Source organism: Daphnia magna, unplaced genomic scaffold (genome assembly GCF_020631705.1).
Source record: "Daphnia magna isolate NIES unplaced genomic scaffold, ASM2063170v1.1 Dm_contigs192, whole genome shotgun sequence".
Classification (NCBI taxonomy): Eukaryota; Metazoa; Arthropoda; class Branchiopoda; order Diplostraca; family Daphniidae; genus Daphnia; species Daphnia magna.
In genome coordinates, this window is record NW_025533166.1 from 57,094 (window position 1) to 82,909 (window position 25,816).

The 25,816-nt window shown below is 36.3% G+C and overlaps 1 long non-coding RNA gene across 1 annotated transcript; it reads right to left on the reverse strand.

The window, feature by feature from the left end:
• Positions 1-24,707: 24,707 nt before the first annotated feature.
• Positions 24,708-25,378, reverse strand: LOC116934961. The gene is made up of 2 exons (XR_006641797.1): positions 25,077-25,378; positions 24,708-25,018 (listed from the first exon to the last, which is right to left on the reverse strand). It is a non-coding gene; the product is annotated as an uncharacterized LOC116934961 (long non-coding RNA).
• Between the last annotated feature and the right edge of the window lie 438 nt (positions 25,379-25,816).

Below are 25,816 nucleotides of genomic sequence, written 5' to 3' on the forward strand. Positions count from 1 at the left end.
TGCTGTTTACATATAGAAGAAAAAACTCAAGGTATAACAGTGTATTCACATTGAATACAAATATATTTGATGCTGTTTACATATAGAAGTAAAAATTCATGGTATAACAGTGTATTCACATTGAATACAAGTATATTTGATGCAGTATACATATAGAAGTAAAAACTCATGGTATAACAGTGTATTCAAATTGAATACAAGTATTTATAATGCAGTATACATATAGAAGTAAAATTTCATGGCATAACAGTGTATTCACATTGAATACAAGTATATTCCATGCAGTTTACATATGGAAATAAAAACTCATGGTATAACAGTGTATTCACATTGAATACAAGTATATTTGTTGCTGTTTACATATAGAAGTAAAAACCCATGGTATAACAGTGTATTCACATTGAATAAAAGAATATTCCATGCAGTTTACATATAGAAGTAAACACTCATGGTATAACAGTGTATTCACATTGAATACAAGTATATTTGATGCAGTTTACATATAGAAGTAAAAACTCATGGTATAACAGTGTATTCACATTAAATACAAGTAAATTTGATGCTGTCTACATATAGAAGTAAAAACTCATGGTATAACAGTGTATTCACATTGAATACAAGTATATTCCATGCAGTTTACAGATAGAAGTAAAATCTCATGGTATAGCAGTGTATTCACATTGAATACAAGTATATTTGATGCTGTTTACATATAGAAGTAAAAACTCATGGTATAACAGTGTAATCACATTGAATACAAGTATATTTGATGCTGTTTACATATAGAAGTAAAAACTAATGGTATAACAGTGTATTCACAATGAATACAAGTATGTTTGATGCAGTATACATATAGAAGTAAAAACTCATGGTATAACAGTGTATTCACATTGAATACAAGTATATTCCATGCAGTTTACATAAAGAAGTGAAAACTCATGGTATAACAGTGTATTCACATTGAATACAAGTATATTTGATGCTGTTTACATATAGAAGTAAAAACTCATGGTATAACAGTGTATTCACATTGAATACAAGTATATTTGATGCTGTTTACGTATAGAAGTAAAAACTCATGGTATAACAGTGTATTCACATTGAATAAAAGTATATTTGATGCTGTTTACATAAAGAAGTAAAAACTCATGGTATAACATGTGTATTCATATTGAAAACAAGTATATTTGATGCTGTTCACATATAGAAGTAAAAACTCATGGTATAACATTGTATTCACATTGAATACAAGTATATTTGATGAAGTATACATATAGAAGAGAAAACTCATGGTATAACAGTGTATTCACATTGAATACAAGTATATTCCATGCATTTTACATATAGAATTAAAAACTCATGGTATAAAAGTGTATTCACATTGAATACAAGTATATTTGTTGCTGTTTACATATAGAAGTAAAAACTTATTGTATAACAGTGTATTAACATTGAATACAAGTATATTCCATGCAGTTTACATATAGAAGTAAAAACTCATGGTATACCAGTGTATTCACATTGAATACAAGTATATTTGATGCTATTTACATATAGAAGTGAAAACTCATGGTATAACAGTGTATTCACATTGAATACAAGTATATTCCATGCAGTTTACATAAAAAGTAAAAACTCATGGTATAACAGTATATTCACATTGAATACAAGTATATTTGATGCTGTTTACATATAGAAGTAAAAACTCATGGTATAACAGTGTATTCACATTGAATACAAGTATATTTGATGCTGTTTACATATAGAAGTAAAAACTCATGGTATAACAGTGTATTCCCATTGAATACAAGTATATTCCATGAAGTTTACATATAGAAGTAAAAACTCATGGTATAACAGTGTATTCACATTGAATACAAGTATATTCCATGCAGTTCACATATAGAAGTAAAAACTCATGGTATAACAGTGTATTCACATTGAATACAAGTATATTTGATACTGTTTACATATAGAAGTAAAAACCCATGGTATATTAGTGTATTCACATTGAATACAAGTATATTTGATGCTGTTTACATATAGAAGTAAACACTCATGGTATAACAGTGTATTCACATTGAATACAAGTATATTTGATGCTGTTTACATATAGAAGTAAAAACTCATGGTATAACATTGTATTCACATTGAATACAAGTATATTTGATGAAGTATACATATAGAAGTTAAAACTCATGGTATAACAGTGTATTCACATTGAATACAAGTATATTCCATGCATTTTACATATAGAATTAAAAACTCATGGTATAAAAGTGTATTCACATTGAATACAAGTATATTTGGGCTGTATACATATAGAAGTAAAAACTCATGGTATAACAGTGTATTCACTCTGAATACAAGTATATTCCATGCAGTTTTTATAAAGAAGTAAAAACTCATGGAATAACAGTGTATTCACATTGAATACAAGTAAATTTGATGCTGTCTACATATAGAAGTAAAAACTCATGGTATAACAGTGTATTCACATTGAATACAAGTATATTCCATGCAGTTTACATATAGAAGTAAAATCTCATGGTATAGCAGTGTATTCACATTGAATACAAGTATATTTGATGCTGTTTACATATAGAAGTAAAAACTCATGGTATAACAGTGTATTCACATTGAATACAAGTAAATTTGATGCTGTCTACATATAGAAGTAAAAACTAATGGTATAACAGTGTATTCACAATGAATACAAGTATATTTGATGCAGTATACATATAGAAGTAAACACTCATGGTATAACAGTGTATTCACATTGAATACAAGTATATTTGATGCTGTTTACATATAGAAGTAAAAACTCATGGTAAAACAGTGTATTCACATTGAATACAAGTATATTCCATGCAGTTTACATAAAGAAGTAAAAACTCATGATATAACAGTGTATTCACATTGAATACAAGTATATTCCATGCAGTTTACATATGGAAGTAAAAACTCATGGTATAACAGTGTATTCACATTGAATACAAGTATATTTGTTGCTGTTTACATATAGAAGTAAAAACTCATGGTATAACAGTGTATTCACATTGAATAAAAGAATATTCCATGCAGTTTACATATAGAAGTAAACACTCATGGTATAACAGTGTATTCACATTGAATACAAGTATATTTGATGCTGTTTACATATAGAAGTAAAAACTCATGGTATAACAGTGTATTCACATTGAATACAAGTATATTCCATGCAGTTTACATAAAGAAGTAAAAACTCATGATATAACAGTGTATTCACATTGAATACAAGTATATTTGATGCAGTTTACATATAGAAGTAAAAACTCATGTTATAACAGTGTATTCACATTGAATACAAGTATATTTGATGCTGTTTACATATAGAAGTAAAAACTCATGGTATAACAGTGTATTCACATTGAATACAAGTATATTTGATGCAGTATACATATAGAAGTAAAAACTCATGGTATAACAGTGTATTCACATTGAATACAAGTATATTTGATGCAGTATACATATAGAAGTAAAAACTCATGGTTTAACAGTGTATTGACATTGAATACAAGTATATTCCATTCAATTTACATATAGAAGTAAAAACTCATGGTATAACAGTTTATTCACATTTGATTACAAGTATATTCCATGCAGTTTACATATAGAAGTAAAAACTTATGGTATAACAGTGTATTCTTATTGAATACAAGTATATTTGATGCTGTTTACATATAGAAGTAAAAACGCATGGTATAACAGTGTATTCACATTGAATACAATTATATTTGATGCTGTTTACATATAGAAGAAAAAACTCATGGTATAACAGTGTATTCACATTGAATACAAATATATTTGATGCTGTTTACATATAGAAGTAAAAATTCATGGTATAACAGTGTATTCACATTGAATACAAGTATATTTGATGCAGTATACATATAGAAGTAAAAACTCATGGTATAACATGTGTATTCACATTGAATACAAGTATATTTGATGCTGTTTACATATAGAAGTAAAAACTCATGGTATAACAGTGTATTCACATTGAATACAAGTATATTCCATGCAGTTTACATAAAGAAGTAAAAACTCATGGTATAACAGTGTATTCACATTGAATACAAGTATATTTGATGCAGTATACATATAGAAGTAAACACTCATGGTATAATAGTGTATTCACATTGAATACAAGTATATTTGATGCAGTATACATATAGAAGTAAAAACTCATGGTTTAACAGTGTATTGACATTGAATACAAGTATATTCCATGGAGTTTACATATAGAAATAAAAACTCATGGTATAACAGTGTATTCACATTGAATACAAGTATATTTGATGCTGTTATAATATAGAAGTAAAAACTCATGGTATAGCAGTGTATTCACATTGAATACAAGTATATTTGATGCAGTATACATATAGAAGTAAAAACTCATGGTATAACAGTGTATTCACATTGAATACAAGTATATTTGATGCTGTTTACATATAGAAGTAAAAACTCATGGTATAACAGTGTATTCACATTGAATACAAGTATATTTGATGCTGTTTACATGTAGAAGTAAAAACTCATGGTATAACAGTGTATTCACATTAAATACAAGTATATTTGATGCAGTATACATATAGAAGTAAAAACTCATGGTATAACAGTGTATTCACATTGAATACAAGTATATTCCATGCAGTTTACATATAGAAAAAAAAACTCATAGTATAACAGTGTATTCACATTGAATACAAGTATATTTGATGCTGTTTACATATAGAAGTAAAATCTCATGGGATAACAGTGTATTCACATTGAATACAAATATATTTGATGCAGCATACATATAGAAGTAAAAACTCATGGTATAACAGTGTATTCAAATTGAATACAAGTAAATATAATGCAGTATACATATAGAAGTAAAATCTCATGGCATAACAGTGTATTCACATTGAATACAAGTATATTCCATGCAGTTTACATATGGAAGTAAAAACTCATGGTATAACAGTGTATTCACATTGAATACAAGTATATTTGATTCAGTTTACATATAGAAGTAAAAACTCATGGTATAACAGTGTATTCACATTGAATACAAGTATTTTCCATGCAGTTTACATATAGAAGTAAAATCTCATGGTATAGCAGTGTATTCACATTGAATACCAGTATATTTGATGCTGTTTACATATAGAAGTAAAAACTCATGGTATAACAGTGTATTCACATTGAATACAAGTATATTTTATGCTGTTTACATATAGAAGTAAAAACTAATGGTATAACAGTGTATTCACAATGAATACAAGTATATTTGATGCAGTATACATATAGAAGTAAAAACTCATGGTGTAACAGTGTATTCACATTGAATACAAGTATATTCCATGCAGTTTACATAAAGAAGTAAAAACTCATGGTATAACAGTGTATTCACATTGAATACAAGTATATTTGATGCTGTTTACATATAGAAGTAAAAACTCATGGTATAACAGTGTATTCACATTGAATTCAAGTATATTTGATGCTGTTTACGTATAAAAGTAAAAACTCATGGTATAACAGTGTATTCACATTGAATAAAAGTATATTTGATGCTGTTTACATATAGAAGTAAAAACTCATGGTATAACAGTGTATTCACATTGAATACAAGTATATTTGATGCAGTATACATATAGAAGTAAAAACTCATGGTATAACAGTGTATTCACATTGAATACAAGTATATTTGATGCAGAATACATATAGAAGTAAAAACTCATGGTTTAACAGTGTATTGACATTGAATACAAGTATATTCCATGCAGTTTACATATAGAAGTAAAAACTCATAGTATAAGAGTTTATTCACATTTGATTACAAGTATATTCCATGCAGTTTACATATAGAAGTAAAAACTTATGGCATAACAGTGTATTCACATTGAATACAAGTATATTTGATGCTGTTTACATATAGAAGTAAAAACTCATGGCATAACAGTGTATTCACATTGAATACAATTATATTTGATGCTGTTTACATATAGAAGAAAAAACTCATGGTATAACAGTGTATTCACATTGAATACAAATATATTTGATGCTGTTTACATATAGAAGTAAAAATTCATGGTATAACAGTGTATTCACATTGAATACAAGTATATTTGATGCAGTATACATATAGAAGTAAAAACTCATGGTATAACATGTGTATTCACATTGAATACAAGTATATTTGATGCTGTTTACATATAGAAGTAAAAACTCATGGTATAACAGTGTATTCACATTGAATACAAGTATATTTGATGAAGTATACATATAGAAGTAAAAACTCATGGTTTAACAGTGTATTGACATTGAATACAAGTATATTCCATGCAGTTTACATATAGAAGTAAAAACTCATGGTATAACAGTTTATTCACATTGAATACAAGTATATTCCATACAGTTTACATATAGAAGTAAAAACTCATGGTATAACAGTGTATTCACATTGAATACAAGTATATTTGATGCTGTTTACATATAGAAGTAAAAACTTATTGTATAACAGTGTATTCACATTGAATACAAGTATATTCCATGCAGTTTACATATAGAAGTAAAAACTCATGGTATAACAGTGTATTCACATTGAATACAAGTATATTTGATGCTGTTTACATATAGAAGTAAAAACTCATGGTATAACAGTGTATTCACATTGAATACAAATATATTTGATGCTGTTTACATATAGAAGTAAAAACTCATGGTATAACAGTGTATTCACAATAAATACAAGTATATTTGATGCAGTATACATATAGAAGTAAAAACTCATGGTATAACAGTGTATTCACATTGAATACAAGTATATTCCATGCAGTTTACATATAGAAGTAAAAACTCATGGTATAACAATGTATTCACATTGAATACAAGTATATTTGATGCTGTTTTCATATAGAAGTAAAAACTCATGGTATAACAGTGTATTCACATTGAATACAAGTATATTTGATGCTGTTAACATATAGAAATAAAAACTCATGGTATAACAGTGTATTCACATTAAATAAAAGTATATTTGATGCTGTTTACATATAGAAGTAAAAACTCATGGGATAACAGTGTATTCACATTGAATATAATTATATTTGATGCAGTATACATATTGAAGTAAAAACTCATGGTATGACAGTGTATTCACATTGAATACAAGTATATTTGATGCAGTATACATATAGAAGTAAAAATTCATGGTTTAACAGTGTATTGACATTGAATACAAGTATATTTCATGCAGTTTATATATAGAAGTAAAAACTCATGGTATAACAGTGTATTCACATTGAATACAAGTATATTCCATGCAGTTTACATATAGAAGTAAAAATTCATGGTATAACAGTGTATTCACATTGAATACAAGTATATTTGATGCTGTTTACATATAGAAGTAAAAACTCATGGTATAACAGTGTATTCACATTGAATACAATTATATTTGATGCTGTTTACATATAGAAGAAAAAACTCAAGGTATAACAGTGTATTCACATTGAATACAAATATATTTGATGCTGTTTACATATAGAAGTAAAATTCATGGTATAACAGTGTATTCACATTGAATACAAGTATATTTGATGCAGTATACATATAGAAGTAAAAACTCATGGTATAACAGTGTATTCACTCTGAATACAAGTATATTCCATGCAGTTTTTATAAAGAAGTAAAAACTCATGGTATAACAGTTTATTCACATTGAATACAAGTATATTTGATGCATTATACATATAGAAGTAAAAACTCATGGTATAACAGTGTGTTCACATTGAATACAAGTATATTTGATGCAGTATACATATAGAAGTAAAAACTCATGGTATAACAGTGTATTCACATTGAATACAAGTATATTCCATGCAGTTTTTATAAAGAAGTAAAAACTCATGCTATAACAGTTTATTCACATTGAATACAAGTATATTTCATGCAGTATACATGTAGAAGTAAAAACTCATGGTATAACAGTGAATTCACATTGAATACAAATATATTTGATGCAGTATACATATAGAAGTAAAAACTCATGGTATAACAGTGTATTCACATTGAATACAAGTATATTTGATGCTGTTTTCATATAGAAGTAGAAACTCATGGTATAACAGTGTATTCACATTGAATACAAGTATATTTGATGCAGTATACATATAGAAGTAAAAACTCATGGTATAACAGTGTATTCACATTGAATACAAGTATATTTGATGCTGTTTACATATAGAAGTAAAAACTCACGGTATAACAGTGTATTCACAATGAATACAAGTATATTTGATGCAGTTTACATATAGAAGTAAAAACTCATGGTATAACAGTGTATTCACATTGAATACAAGTATATTTCATGCAGTTTACATATAGAAGTAAAAACTCATTGTATAATAGTGTATTCACATTGAATACAAGTATATTGGATGCTGTTTACATATAGAAGTAAAAACTCATGGTATAACAGTGTATTCACATTGAATACAAGTATATTTGATGCTGTTTACCTATAGAAGTAAAAACTCATGGTATAACAGTGTATTCACATTGAATACAAGTATATTTGATGCAGTATACATATAGAAGTAAAAACTCATGGTATAACAGTGTATTCACATTGAATACAAGTATATTTGATGCAGTATACATATAGAAGTAAAAACTCATGGTTTAACAGTGTATTGATATTGAATACAAGTATATTCCATGCAGTTTACATATAGAAGTAAAAACTCATGGTATAACAGTGTATTCACATTGAATACGAGTATATTCCATGCAGTTTACATATAGAAGTAAAAACTCATGGTATAACAGTGTATTCACATTGAATACAAGTATATTCCATGCAGTTTACATATAGTAGTAAAAACTCATGGTATAACAGTGAATTCACATTGAATACAAGTATATTCCATGCAGTTTACATATAGAAGTAAAAACTCATGGTATAACAGTGTATTCACTCTGAATACAAGTATATTCCATGCAGTTTTTATAAAGAAGTAAAAACTCATGGTATAACAGTTTATTCACATTGAATACAAGTATATTTGATGCATTATACATATAGAAGTAAAAACTCATGGTATAACAGTGTGTTCACATTGAATACAAGTATATTTGATGCAGTATACATATAGAAGTAAAAACTCATGGTATAACAGTGTATTCACATTGAATACAAGTATATTCCATGCAGTTTTTATAAAGAAGTAAAAACTCATGCTATAACAGTTTATTCACATTGAATACAAGTATATTTGATGAAGTATACATGTAGAAGTAAAAACTCATGGTATAACAGTGAATTCACATTGAATACAAATATATTTGATGCAGTATACATATAGAAGTAAAAACTCATGGTATAACAGTGTATTAACATTAAATACAAGTATATTTGATGCTGTTTTCATATTGTCACGTGGAGATCACGTGATATACGCGTGAGACACATCCCACACTCACCTCCTTCTCGGAAACAAGCAAGGGCGAATGTACGAGTACATTCGACCTTGTTTTGTCTGAATGTTGCGGTAGCATCACAGGACGCTTGCACCTTCTCTAACGCTTCGGGGAAACAAGCAAGGGCGAATGCACTCGAACGTTCGGCCTTGCTTTGTAGTAAATGGTTAAGGGTATCTTCTTCTTTTGTAGAAACAAGCAAGGGCGGATGTACTCGTACAACCGACCTTGCTCAGTAATAAGTCATACGGGTTATTTCGATTGTTCGTAGAGACAGCAAGGGCGAAAGCACTCGATGATTCAACCTTGCTGTTCACCTACCATAAATAGGCGGTGTAGTGTCTCTTGAATGCAATGTTCTTACTTGACGTCTTACCGTGTGGACGTCCTAATACACTCGTGTTACACATCACCCCCAAGTGTAACAAATGGTGGAGATGCAGCATTACTAAGGAGACAAGGCAAGGAAGTTTATCTTATAGTATTATTCATTGTCAGAGGCGAAAATCGTTTAGGAGCTCTACCACAAGCGGTTTAACCAACGGGTTGTGCCAAATCTTAAATTGTTGGATACGGAGCCACGTTTTCGGCTGACAGTGGGGAAGACTATTTGGTTTCTATTAGCTTTCTCTCAAGGAAATCGTTTATTGCTGTGACAAGATTTTGAGGTATTGTAATGCAGAAAGACATTAATCATTTTTTTTTGCCGGAGGTAAATGAGAAAGTCATCGAATCGACGTTGGCCTAGTTGTCCAAGGGATCCGAGCAGACGTTTACACCCTTTGCCTCCATCTACGCGCCCGGTACCGGAACAGCATCTGGATGGAAAAACTTTTGAGCCGGAAAGCATAGAGGACGTAGTGGGAAGTGGGCAGCGGATAATCACGGCGGAAAAAAGGTTGGAGAGTACTGCGAAAGATCTTGAAGAATCTTACGTAGACAAGAGTATTGAGGCAGTTAAAGAAGGTAGCGAAAAAAGTGAAGACGACGAGTTGGAGAGTACTGCGAAAGATCTTGAAGAATCTAACGTAGACAAGAGTATTGACGACGCACACGAAAGTAGCGAAGAAAGCGAAGAAGAGGAAAACGGGGATAGCACTGACGAGGAGCAGTTATTTGCAGATACCGATAGTGATTCAGGTACTGGCATTATGCCTCCTCAGATAAAGTTTTTGAGTCCCAAGGTCTTTAAGGCAACGCCGGAAGATGACGCCTTCGACTGGCTTGAGTGTTACGAGTCAACGGGAGCGTACAATCAATGGGGCGATACGGAGCTAAGGGCGAATTTCAGCATGTATCTGGATGGAGCGGCAAGAAAATGGTACCTGTGCTCCACACTTCCGACGGAGTGGCGTGATTTACCCATACGACCGGGGGTTGGCCTCAACGCAGCTGATCTTCCGGCAGTAACTGGAGTCAGAACACTGTTTTTGAAAGAATTTCAGCAACAAAACTACAAGCTGTTCCAGGAAACACGCTTGCGGAACCGGGTTCAAGGTATCGAAGAAGCGACAACTAACTACTATTACGATGTTATTGATCTTTGTAGGGTGGTGGATCCAACAATGGCGGAAGCCACCAAAGTCGACTATCTTTTTTGGGGATTACGGCCCTCGTTGGTCGAAAAACTGTACCCGTTACAACCCAAAACAGGCGAAGAATTTTTAGAGGCGGCGAAACGGTTTACTGATGCCAAGCTCTTGGCCAATAGACGAAACTGGCCGGACGCGGTGCTCGGGGTGGCAGCAACCAGAGTGGCGGATGTTCCAATTGATTTCATTCGGACCCTTCCAAAACCAGCTCCAACTGTGGCTGATACGGAATTATGGAAAGTAATTAAAGAACTGCAAGGTGCGGTAGAAAGTTTGAAGATTCAAGCAACTCCACCTCCGAAGAGACCAGGAAACGAGAAGACAGTTACGTGGGGAGAGTCGGAGAGAATCTACAGAAACAATAACGGAGTACTCAAATGTTACTGTTGTAACGGAACGGGGCACATGGCCCGGAATTGTTGGGAAAATCCGCAATCTGCTCGTTTCCGACAACGATCCTACTCAGGTCCTCCCGCGCCAATCAACATCGTTTCCCAGCTAGCCGAGACGACTGCAGATTCATCAACACAGGAGGAGATAAAGGAGCAACCTATCCTTAGACTAGATTTCAGCAAGCTGATCAGAGAAGAAGTCACTTGTGGAACACGGCAAGTAATGGCAGTCGTCGACACAGGGGCAGCACTGACAGTTATATCACCGGAGCTGCTACGTGCATCCCAGTTCGTGCTGCGTCCATGGGACGGACCGCGGGTGGTGATGGCTAATGGAGAACAAGCAACGTTGATGGGAGCAGCCACCATTTCGGTCAACCACAAAATGGGAACAGCAACTGGCGAAGCGGTGGTATTTGGGATGGACGGAATTGATTTGATTTTGGGCAATGATTTCCTGAAACAGTATGGCAAAGTACAAATCGATTATCGAGAGCCGAGGGCCTCAATTACTTTTGGAGATCAGCCTCTTGCAGCCATTACATCGCAGCGGACAGATCACCAAACACGGTCGGTTAAATTGATTACCAACGCTGATGTAACAATCCCTTCTTTCTCAGTGGCCAATGTGATGACAGTAGCGCCAGCTTTACAGGCGGAGAACTTTTGTTTCGAACCATCAGGAAAACTTCTACAAACCAAGGGAGTGTCGGTGGGACACGCGTTACTGGCAGCCAAAGTGGATTTCACCCCGTTGGCCAACTTAACGTCGACTAGCGTGTGGATTCCAAAAGGGACGACATTGGGAGTCATCAGTGGCTACGACGGAGAAGTGCTGAGCTGTGGCCTAACGACAAAAGAAGAGAATTCCCCAATGACCAGACCACCAACAAAGGAAGAAGTGAATCAGCGGAGGAGACTCATAAAAGACCTCAAAAAACAAGTAAATCATGGCATTCCGAAAGACAAACGTGAAAAAATGTTCCAATTGCTGGAAGAAAATTTGGAATGTTTTGCGGCAAACGCTTCGGAAGTAGGCCGCTGCAACATATCCGAACATAACATTGAAACGGGAGATTCCTTGCCAATCCATCAGGCCCCGTATGCCAGCGCGTGGAAAGCTAGAACCATCGTGAACGAACAAGTAAAAAGTTTGGAAGAGGCGGGAATTATCGAAATTTCGGACAGCTCGTGGTCCGCACCGGTGGTGCTAATCAGAAAGAAGGATGGAACATGGAGATTCTGTGTCGATTACAGAAAGCTGAATTCAGTCACGGTACGGGATGTTTATCCTCTACCAAGAATTGCGGATGTGCTGAGTCGATTGGAAGGAGCAGAATTTTTTTCCATCCTCGACTTACAAGCCGGATATCATCAGATTCCGGTGAGAGACGAGGACCGTCACAAGACTGCCTTCATTACGGCTGATCGGTTGTACCAGTTCAAGGTACTCCCATTTGGCCTATCGAACGGTCCCAGTTCATTCCAGCGGTCCATGGATATTATACTGGCCGGACTTCGATGGACAGCGTGCCTCGTCTACTTGGATGATGTTATAGTGTACTCGTCAACAATCGACCTCCATGTCGAACGACTAAGGTTGGTATTGGAGAGTTTAAAGAAAGCGGGCCTTAAGTTGAAGGTGTCCAAATGTCATTTTGCGGAAACCAGTTTGAAAGTATTAGGTCATGTAGTGGATGCGGATGGTATTCGTCCAGACCCGGACAAATTAGCAGCGGTAAAGGAGTTCCCATCGTGCAACGAAGGAAAGACGGTGGCTCTTAAAGTGAAGAAAGTACAGAGCTATCTTGGCCTGTGCTCTTATTATCGTCCACACATCAAAGATTTTTCTATAATTGCACGCCCGTTAATTTTGTTAACCAAAAAGGATGCAGTGTTTGATTGGGGTCCTGACCAGGAGTCCAGCTTCAACACACTGAAGCAAGCGCTGCTTGCAGCCCCAGTCCTGGCTCATCCGAATTATGAACTACCAATGGAAATCATTCCCGATGCCTGTGGCTACGGCATTGGTGCGGTATTGGCACAACGAGTGGAAGGGCAAGAACATCCGTTGGCCTATGCCAGCCGCCTGTTAAGCAGCTCCGAAATAAACTACAGCATCACCGAGAAAGAATGCCTGGCCTTGGTTTGGGCCTTTAAAAAATTTAAAGGTTATGTATGGGGATGCAAGATCGTGGTAGTTACAGACCACCAGGCGCTGTGTTGGTTGTTAACCAAACGAGATCTCGCTGGACGGCTAGCCCGTTGGAGCTTGTCGATACAGGAGTATGACATCGAAATCCGGTATAGAAGCGGAAAACTCCATGACAACGCAGATTGCCTCTCGCGATGCCCTTTACCCGTGACCGAAGACCAAGAAGAAGATCGCTGTGTGGCCATTGGACTTGTGGGGAGTGGCAGATCGGTGGATTTTGGACCGGAGGAAGAATTCGTTGCGGACCAGCGTCGGGTCCCGCGGTGGCGTCGTCTGATGGACCAGTTGGAAGCAGGTCGTGCAACGTTAAAAAACTTCTGTCTATTCAATGGGCGACTATGCTTACAGACCATTAAAAACGGTAAACAGTATCGTCGCCTGTGCGTCCCACGTTCCTTTCGGGAACGCGTCGTAAAGGCATACCATGACGACTTGATATCAGGGCATATGGGAGTTCGGCGCACCCTAACGAAAATTGCTAATCGATTCTTTTGGGAGCGTTTGGCGATTGATGTTACGAATTATGTGCAATCATGTCCTAATTGCAAGGGTCGAAAAGGAGTGAACAAACGGCCAGCCGGTTTCCTGCAGTGTATTCAGGTGGCACGTCCATTTCAAAAGTTGGGAATCGACCTCTTAGGTCCGTTTCCTATGTCCAACACCGGAAATAAGATGATCATCGTTGCTGTTGACTACTTAACGAAGTGGGTGGAACTACGGGCCATGCCCAACGGAAAGGCGGATATGGTGGCAACATTTTTTGTTGAACAAATTGTGCTGCGTCATGGAGCACCGGAATCCATCATTTCGGATCAAGGGAAATGTTTTATAGCTGAGCTTACCCAAGAAGTCATGAAGAATCTTGGAACCAACCACAAGACAACGTCAAGTTACCATCCACAGGCAAACGGATTGGTTGAGCGAATGAATCACACCTTGGCGGCTATGCTCTCAATGTATGTCAGCGCGGACCATAGAGACTGGGACGAGGGATTACCTTACGTGTGTTTTGCTTACAACACGGCGCGGCAGGAATCTACGGGATATTCACAATTTTTTTTGCTTTACGGGCGTGAACCAATGTTACCTATTGATTTGGAATTAGGTGCGGATGCCAACCCTCGGCTGGTTACGTCGGGAACGGCTCCGGGTTATGCAACGCAGGTTGTGACCGAATTGGCGAAGGCTCGAGCATTGGTGCACACGCGATTGGGAGTCGCCCAGGACAACCAGCGACGAGAGTATGACAGTCGCCACAGAGAGCTTCAATTTCAAGTAGGAGACCAAGTCCTGGTGTACAAACCCTTTCGAAAAGTAAAACGAGCAGAAAAATTGCTTCATCGCTGGCAAGGACCGTTCAAAGTGATCCAACAGACAACTCCCGTGAACTACGAAGTGAAGTTAAGTTCCGGATCAAGAAAATCGGAGATTGTGCACGTCGTAAAAATGAAACTTTTTCACGACTTGGTCGAACGAGGTCCAAATTTGAATACGGAATCCACAGAGGCGACACGTGAGACACCTCTACCAAACGCCCCTCAACCACCTGTGAGGATTCATCGGGAGACGGGTACGGATAATGGAAACCACGGTGAGAGGGCTGCAGTTTTATCCGACAACAGCGTCCATCCAGTACCGTCATCTGGGGGAGTTCGTCAGCCAGAGACAGCAAGCAGGCCGGCCCGCCTCCCCACAAGGATACAGCCGGCTCGTCGAGCTGGTCGACCGAATCGTTACCTCGCTTTGTTGCTGCCTTACACAATTTGTGTATTGACCTTTCTCGGGTCAGTCAATGTAGATGCGTTGCTTGTCCGAGACACCGTGATTTTCAATGAAAAACCGGGTGTCGCGTTCGGAGAATCATTCTGGACAGTCATAACAGACCTCGATATACGACCGGCAGAGGCAGTGGTTCAGACATTGAAAGTGAGGCTGAAGGAGTACGCGGACATGGCCGTTAAGTGCCGTAAAACAGGAAATCAACAAGGTGCATCGGCGGCCAAAAAACTTGATGTCAAGTGTCATTGGTTTGAACGTGAATTAAATCAATCCGAACATCGACTAGCAACTTTTCGGGACGCCATTGGTTCTCCTTCCAAACAACGTCGAGCGGTGATCGATGGCGGCGGATCAGCGTTAAAGTGGCTGTTCGGAGTAGCCACCCAGGCTGATCTCGTTGGATTGAATAAGAAGATCACCGGCCTTACACACCGGGAAAATGAAATAGTCCATTTGATGGACCAGCAGGCAACTGTAGTGAACGAATCACTTTGGGAGATCCGGACAAATACCAAGTTGATCCAGGAGTTGGAAGGGCAAACGGTGGAACTAACAAAGAATTACAAAAATTTGCTTGGACGAATGGCAGAGCGTCAAGCTTACATGATCGAGTATTTCGATTTTTTCATCAATCTAGACACAGCATTCGAGTCCATGGAAGCGAGCCTGCAGTGGCTTCGAGACTTGGCAGACGCTCTTGACGAAGGGTTGGCCCTCTTGGCAAACGGCCGATTAGCGCCTCAGATATTTCCACCTGCTCAAATGGCTTCGGTGTTGAAAGCAGTTAATCGACAACTACCCTTGGGTTGGGCAGTATCGAGTGAAGAATTATGGGTGACCTATCGTGAAGCTATGGTGACGGTGGCAGCGGTGGAGGGACGTTTTCGTCTCTTTATCAAAATTCCGATCTACGATCACGCACAGCAGTATACCCTGTTTGAAATTTTCAGTTTACCACGAGCAACAGACAATGGCACCCATGGAGTGGCGATCGGGGACCTACCGAATTTTCTGGCCGTTTCCACAGATTTGGAGACTTTTATTGAACTTTCGACTGCCGACGTTCGGGGTTGCAAACAATTGGAACGATTAATTTGTAATTTTCCTACAGGTTTAGGAAAACGGGGAGCACGGAAATCCTGTGCGATTTCGTTATTCACCAATGACGCCAACCGTAAGCTAACGCAATGCAGACAACAATTTAAAGAATGGAAAGGATCCGAAGTAGCTTATCTTGGAGAGAATCGCTGGGTGTTCTCAGCCGTTACAGCTCATGAGGTGGTGTTCTCATGTCCGATCGGTAGCAGCCAAGGGCCCCCGCAATCACTGTTGCTGCCTCCGTTTGGGATTTTTGATGTCCCTCCTGGATGTACGGCTCGAACGGAAGACTGGGTCTTCCCCGCCAGTTTAGACGGACGATTGGAGGCCTCGTTAGATCCTCTGGTGGCACCCACGCTGGCCGCAGGGGGGTTTAATGTAACAACGTTCAAATCGGTCGCCATCATTGAGCTCCCGAAGGCGAATGCCACATCAATTAATTTCATCAGCGACCTACTGCGCCGAAACGACGGCGCTCGTGCGTCGTCTGAAATGACAGAATTCCAGATTCAAGAGTTAATGAAGAAGACGACCGAAGAATTTCAGCTGTCGGAGCCAAGATATCCGTTTGAACTTCTGATCATGTTACTATTACTAGTGGTGGCAACAACTTATCTCAGTTACCAAACTGTTTGGCTGAGAGGCCGTATGAGGGCCCACGAACAATTAGATGTTCAAGACGATCACTTCCTACCGCACCTCGAACAGGTGGCGGAGGTTTGACACGACATTTCCTTTGTTTTTTTTTAAATGCTTCTTTTGGGGTGTTCGTTTGGAATTTTTTGTTTTCGGGATTTTTTGTTTGTTCTTTATTTTGGTGTGTTGGGTTTTCTGATTTAGGGTTTTAATACTTTTGGGGGGTTACCGTTCTGGGGGTTTTATTTTTATCAAGCAGTCGGGGGCGACCGCCTTCACGAGGGGGGATCTGTCACGTGTAGATCACGTGACATACGCGTGAGACACACCCCACACTCACCTCCTTCTTGGAAACAAGCAAGGGCGAATGTACGAGTACATTCGACCTTGTTTTGTCTGAATGTTGCGGTAGCATCACAGGACGCTTGCACCTTCTCTAACGCTTCGGGGAAACAAGCAAGGGCGAATGCACTCGAACGTTCGGCCTTGCTTTGTAGTAAATGGTTAAGGGTATCTTCTTCTTTTGTAGAAACAAGCAAGGGCGGATGTACTCGTACAACCGACCTTGCTCAGTAATAAGTCATACGGGTTATTTCGATTGTTCCTAGAGACAGCAAGGGCGAAAGCACTCGATGATTCAACCTTGCTGTTCACCTACCATAAATAGGCGGTGTAGTGTCTCTTGAATGCAATGTTCTTACTTGACGTCTTACCGTGTGGACGTCCTAATACACTCGTGTTACACATCACCCCCAAGTGTAACAATATAGAAGTAGAAACTCATGGTATAACAGTGTATTCACATTGAATACAAGTATATTTGATGCAGTATACATATAGAAGTAAAAACTCATGGTATAACAGTGTATTCACATTGAATACAAGTATATTTGATGCTGTTTACATATAGAAGTAAAAACTCACGGTATAACAGTGTATTCACAATGAATACAAGTATATTTGATGCAGTATACATATAGAAGTAAAAACTCATGGTATAGCAGTGTATTCACATTGAATACAAGTATATTTCATGCAGTTTACATATAGAAGTAAAAACTCATGGTATAACAGTGTATTCACATTGAATACAAGTATATTGGATGCTGTTTACATATAGAAGTCAAAACTCATGGTATAACAGTGTATTCACATTGAATACAAGTATATTTGATGCTGTTTACATATAGAAGTAAAAACTCATGGTATAACAGTGTATTTACATTGAATACAAGTATATTTGATGCAGTATACATATAGAAGTAAAAACTCATGGTATAACAGTGTATTCACATTGAATACAAGTATATTTGATGCAGTTTACATATAGAAGTAAAAATTCATGGTATAACAGTGTATTCACATTGAATACAAGTATATTTGATGCTGTTTACATATAGAAGTAAAAACTCATGGTATAACAGTGTATTCACATTGAATACAATTATATTTGATGCTGTTTACATATAGAAGAAAAAACTCATGGTATAACAGTGTATTCACATTGAATACAAATATATTTGATGCTGTTTACATATAGAAGTAAAAATTCATGGTATAACAGTGTATTCACATTGAATACAAGTATATTTGAAGCAGTATACATATAGAAGTAAAAACTCATGGTATAACAGTGTATTCACTCTGAATACAAGTATATTCCATGCAGTTTTTATAAAGAAGTAAAAAGTCATGGTATAACAGTGTATTCACATTGAATACAAGTATATTTGATGCATTATACATATAGAAGTAAAAACTCATGGTATAACAGTGTGTTCACATTGAATACAAGTATATTTGATGCAGTATACATATAGAAGTAAAAACTCATGGTATAACAGTGTATTCACATTGAATACAAGTATATTCCATGCAGTTTTTATAAAGAAGTAAAAACTCATGCTATAACAGTTTATTCACATTGAATACAAGTATATTTGATGCAGTATACATGTAGAAGTAAAAACTCATAGTATAACAGTGAATTCACATTGAATACAAATATATTTGATGCAGTATACATATAGAAGTAAAAACTCATGGTATAACAGTGTATTCACATTGAATACAAGTATATTTTGAATACAAGTATATTCCATGCAGTTTAAATATAGAAGTAAAAACTCATGGTATAACAGTGTATTCACATTGAATACAAGAATATTCCATGCAGTTTACATATAGAAGTAAAATGTCATGGTATAACAGTGTATTCACATTGAATACAAGTATATTTGATGCTGTTTACATATAGAAGTAAAAACTCATGGTATAACAGTGTATTCACATTGAATACAAGTATATTTGATGCTGTTTACATATAGAAGTAAAAACTCATGGTATAACAGTGTATTCACATTGAATAAAAGTATATTCCATGCAGTTTACATATAGAAGTAAAAACTCATGGTATAACAGTGTATTCACATTGAATACAAGTATATTTGATGCAGTATACATATAGAGGTAAAAACTCATGGTATAACAGTGTATTCACATTGAATACAAGTATATTCCATGCAGTTTACATATAGTAGTAAAAAATCATGGTATAACAGTGTATTCACATTGAATACAATTATATTCCATGCAGTTTACATATAGAAGTAAAAACTCATGGTATAATAGTGTATTCACATTGAATACAAGTATATTTGATGCTGTTTACATATAGAAGTAAAAACTCATGGTATAACAGTGTATTCACATTGAATAAAAGAATATTCCATGCAGTTTACATATAGAAGTAAACACTCATGGTATAACAGTGTATTCACATTGAATACAAGTATATTTGATGCTGTTCACATATAGAAGTAAAAACTAATGGTATAATAGTGTATTCAAATTGAATACAAGTATATTTGATGCAGTATACATATACAAGTAAAATCTCATGGCATAACAGTGTATTCACATGGAATACAAGTATATTCCATGCAGTTTACATATAGTAGTAAAAACTCATGGTATAACAGTGTATTCACATTGAATACAAGTATATTCCATGCAGTTTACATATAGAAGTAAAAACTCATGGTATAACAGTGTATTCACATTGAATACAAGTATATTCCATGCAGTTTACATATAGAAGTAAAATCTCATGGTATAACAGTGTATTCACATTGAATACAAGTATATTTGATGCTGTTTACATATAGAAGTAAAAACTCATGCTATAACAGTGTATTCACATTGAATACAAGTATATTCCATGCAGTTTACATATAGTAGTAAAAACTCATGGTATAACAGTGTATTCACATTGAATACAAGTATATTCCATGCAGTTTACATATAGAAGTAAAATCTCATGGTATAACAGTGTATTCACATTGAATACAAGTATATTTGATGCTGTTTACATATAGAAGTAAAAACTCATGGTATAACAGTGTATTCACATTGAATACAAGTATATTCCATGCAGTTTACATATAGTAGTAAAAACTCATGGTATAACAGTATGGCAAGCCAAACGTACCGGCCGAATCGAATAGTGATCCGCGCGCGAGCATTGATATATGTCTTGATGTGATGATATATCTGTCGAGCGAAGTGTGCTACTAGACCATAAAGGGTCACAGATGCGAGGGTCTCCTTCTAACGTGCGACATGGGCACACCAAGCGGCTGACACCAACAACTCTTACAGACACCCGCTAACAATTTGTTAACGAACACGGCTTATCGTAACAATGTTTAATAACCGTATACCGTAACGCAAATGGTTGAAATGCTTGTAACCCCCCACAGAAATTTAAAAAAGAAATGACGACTTAGATATTCGTTGATATGCTCAAGTTTGCGAAAACGGAAAATGAACAAAATTTTTTTCTCCGTTTGATCGTCCGGTTCCAGTAGACAACTACATGGGAAACGTGCAAGAGAAAAGAGTTCATTTTCCGTTTTCTGAATTTGCCGTTTACAGCTAAAGATTTATGTTTTACAGATTTCAATAGAATCCGCCGAGCGCTATTTAATTTTGTGAAACTCATCAATTTTGTACAATTGTTTCAACCGTTGTTCGCCTGAGAAATCTTCCGTGGTTCACCTGAAAAATTACTACAAGAGTAACAGCCAATCACCGACCGAGATGGGACTAACAGGGAAAAGCGGGATATTCGAACAAAAAACATTGTGCTCTCCGTTAGGCAATCAAACTTTTGAAACTGGATACTTCACTTGTCCTCTTCATTTAACATCTTCATGCACAGGTGGAGTTCCGTTTATGATAGTGTACGCAAATTTGTTTTGTGATGGTGTACACGTCAACATTTGTTTACGGTTTTAAAAGTTAGTTTTCTTTCATTTGCTAACAAAGGATGTATTATAGGAAATAAATGTTGATGGTCAAGGGTAAGTTTAAAGTTTATTTTTAGCAACACTTTAGAAACAACAATAAATTCTTGGTCTGGTTTGCAACTTTAATATCTTTTTGTTTTCTTACTATAGGAATAATTGTAATATAGAATGTTTTAGAAACTTAAGAAGAAACATGGAACCAAATCCTACTAGGTTCATTATGGAAACACCCATAATAAAACAAACGAAACAACTGCATTTCTTAGAGTAAAAACATATTTAAGGAAAGAAGTTGAGTAATAAAGAGGTTAGCCCATGTCTTAACTAGAATGTATTTTTAAGATGTAGGCCTATGAGTTGGAATAGATAGTAGTGGGAAGTTATTGGAGTGACACAATTTTTGGTTGTGATTTTCTGTATTGTTTCATTCTGGCATGGAAAAGCCTGTTATTCCAGGCACAAATGTACAAATTTTTTCACAGCAATATACTTTTTCACTAGGTTCGGTATTTCCACCTGCTGAGGGTTACAGATGGTTTCTGTGAGTTCCTTCATTTCACTTGCATTCAGGGGATTTATGACGGAGGCAACATCTTTCACCTGCAAAAGCCCCTGTCGAATTCGCTCCATTTCACCACCGGGTTCGTTAACCACCATGGCATCGGGCGGCCAGTCTTCATGGTCGTCAAAATTCTAAATGTCATTTCGCATCAATTTTCAACGTTCAAGACTTGTTAGTATTATATTGTCTATACCTGATGAAGTTCAGTGAAGTCTTCTTGGTTCTCCAGATTTTTATCATCTTGCTGTTGTTGCAGGGCTAGTAATCCTCCTTCGAAAAGCATTTCTGGAGTTATATTTCTTTCGGTACGAACAGGATGGCAATTCCATGTGTTTTGAAAGTACTTCATATGACGTTTTAGTAGGTCCATACAGGTAAAATGAAGGCAAAAAAGGTCGACCTCGTTGTCAGCATCAAGTATTTCGTTTTGTTCCATCTCACTGCATAAATACGTGAATTAATTGCATCGAATGGTATCGCTATGTAACTTAGCCTACTTACGTAAAAGTATGATAGAACGGGCCGGACGAAGATTGGAATACATCGCGCCATAGACGCTCTATGCGAACATTATGTACTGATTTTCCTGGAATAAAACTACCACGACCGCTGCCCCTACGTTCTGTCATGTACTGAGCAACCAATACATTTTCTCCTCCACAGTCACCTCTTGCAATTATACAATAAGATTCGAACGTTACATAACAATGAACGATCGATGAAAACAAACAAACTGATTTCTTTAACCTATCTACCTCACTCTGGAAGGCAATCCAAACTTCTCTACGGCAGCCAGAAAGCCATCAAAAACTTACGTTGCCTGGTTGTTTGGACAAATTGTTAGGAAAGCAATAATCCTAGAGTATCCATCAATCGCGCAATGAATGTAAAAACGCCAACTGAATAAAATTGTAATCCCAAAAGGGACAGCTTTAAAGAAATACTTGTAAGATGTCATTGCTTAGAGTTACGTTTTCAATTTTAGGTTGGCATCAAGATGCCAGAGAGACAGTGGAGCTCTGACACAATACATTCTTCTTTGGATCCTTCTGCGAAAAGGATTCCCAACAGCAACCAGGACTCGGCTATATGAATCTCTAATCCTTTGCCTAGGCACACGAATTCCAAGGGTTTTCAACTTTCCAGTCATGATAGCAAGACCTATGTACGAATTTGTTTCACTACTTCAAATTGGAACTGTACATGTAGTTCTTACCAATTGTAGGTGTTGTTTTTAAAACATGGTAAATTGTTTCGTCCAGTTTTTTATCACTAATTGTGACATACTTGTAGTCATGAACTTTTATTCCTTCTTCAACCATTCTGTTTCTTAGTGTTTGAAGAGGAATACCAAGTATATTGCTGGTCATGACAAGTGTGAAACCTGCATCTATAAAAGCATGGTACGGATTAGCATACACAGCATAGATTAGACGGATATTATAGTGATCAATGAAGTATGGTTACGCGGTTACACAAAAATGAATAAAGCACTATGCCTACTTCATACCTAGCTTCGAAATCACTAAATCCCACGGTATATCCAGTGTATTATCTTTCGACGAAGATATAGTTTCCATTTTTTCTTTTTCAAAATATAAGGTGCCACTGGATCCTTTGTACTGCACATACACTGGGACTCCGTGGTTAATGGTTACAGACTTAACGACGTGGGCGTTTATTTTCATTGCGAGTATTTAGGGATTCTGTATTCAGACCAGCAATTGACCAATAGTTGGTATGCCTGGTAGCTGTTTCCATCCCCAAGACCACAACGTTTCGTCATCGTCATGCTTGTTTTGTGTTCTTTTTGCGGCCTAAGAGAGCAGCCGGAGAAGTATGGGCAGTGAAGTATGTGGTGTGATGGGTGGTGTTTCGCGTATGTAGTGGCTTCGTCTTTGCCCATTCATTTGGGCATTCCGCCATGCCGACCGGGTTTCAGGTCCCGTCATCTTATAGACTTGTTTAGCTTGTGATCTCCACTTTTAATTCTGAATTATACTTGGTTCACCGTTTGATCTTTATATGTGAGCCATGGAAGTTGCTTCATCTTTCCCCTGTTGTTGGAATTGGAAATACTTTCCGTTATTTGTTATTTGTATTCTCTATTTATTCAAATCCGTCAATGCTTCCAACCGTCAATTGTTTCTTATTCCTTTCCTCTGTCGTTTTTCTTGTGCAATTGTCAATCGCATTCCAAACTGCACTGTTTTTGTTGTTTTTTTGTTTTTTTTCTTTTGGTAGGTTGGATTTTGTTTCAGGTTTCAGGTTTGATTGACAGTAACAACAGAAAAAAGCAAGAAATGTCCGATGAAATGTTACATTAATATACCGATGAAAACAGAAAAGGAAAAAGAAACTATTGTCGGTTAGCACTTAGCATGCGATTGAGACATCTTAGCAGTAATTGCAACTATGCCCATCAAGGTGATTGGAAAATGTATGGGACTAATGTAATACTGTTTCATTAAGTATAGTTTGTTTTCTTGTAATTTTCTTGGGTAGGTTTGTGTTAGCCTGGCTTGTACTCGCTTGATGTAAGTCAACACCTAGTTCTACATGGAAGCTCCAAAATACTAGGATTTACGTGCAACATATGTTGATCAATCCTTTTTCACATTTTCTGGTTTATTTGTATTTCAGAAGTAGTATTGCCAACACTTTACAAAACAGTATCATAACATGTTACCCAATAAATGTGTGAAAAACACTAATACATTTCATCCGTGATCCAAAAAGAAAGCATTTTGGTTTCACCTGTATTTTTATTTTTCCCCATGGTGTGAACCTTTGCGTGTATCTTGTTTCTTTGTTTATGTTTTCTTTATTTTCTTCTTTACCTTCTCTCGTGGGTTTGGTTCTAGTCATCAATCTCATCTTCACTGTTGCTGTCTTGTGTTGCTGTCACACGTGATGGAGGACTGTAAATATAAACCGGGAAATTAATATAAATCTATTGAATTGATTAACAAAAATTACTTTCTGTGACTTGCAACGTGAGAAATTATTTCTGACACGGGTATCTTTTGGTGGCATATTTGGCATGTGTCATGCTGTTCAAGCGCTCTAGCTTCTTCGGAATAAGGCATTAATTCCAAGTCGTACATGGGTACGAGAAAGAGAAGTTTGGTTTGCCTTGCAAGCGCCTGTAAATGAAATTACGTCAAATTTATAAGGAATATTACGATTGACTTGAATTTGTTAAAAAATACTATCAGTTCCGCTCCAGAGGTCGCTCCATCACACCTCCGCTTTGTGCGAAGACTGTTCCCCATTCTTGTAGCGAAATAAGAGCTAATGGTTTTATTTGCCGCCATATTCCTTAACGGCACGAACTCTCTGAATTAACATGAACATTAAAATATATTTATGAAACATTTCAATCAAAAGCTACCTCAAAAATATCTCGTTCGTAGCCTCAGCCGTTAGCGATTTCGTGAGCATGAATCTTATTTGGCCGATTCCCCCTCTTCCGAGACGCAGCAAGGCAGCTTGATCTTCTACTACGGTGTCGTCTCCACCCTTTTCCAGACATACGATATTTACAGCATGTTGCATCTCAAGCGACTGCTTACGCAGGCCTCCTGTACAACTTGCTTCAGTTAGGTGACAAACAATTACACATTTAAAACGTTTATATACCTTTTCTCCCGTTGCGAAGTTGTGAGTGCAACTGCATTGTGCTGAGCAGTCGCTTCTTCTTAGTTCCCGTCGGCGTT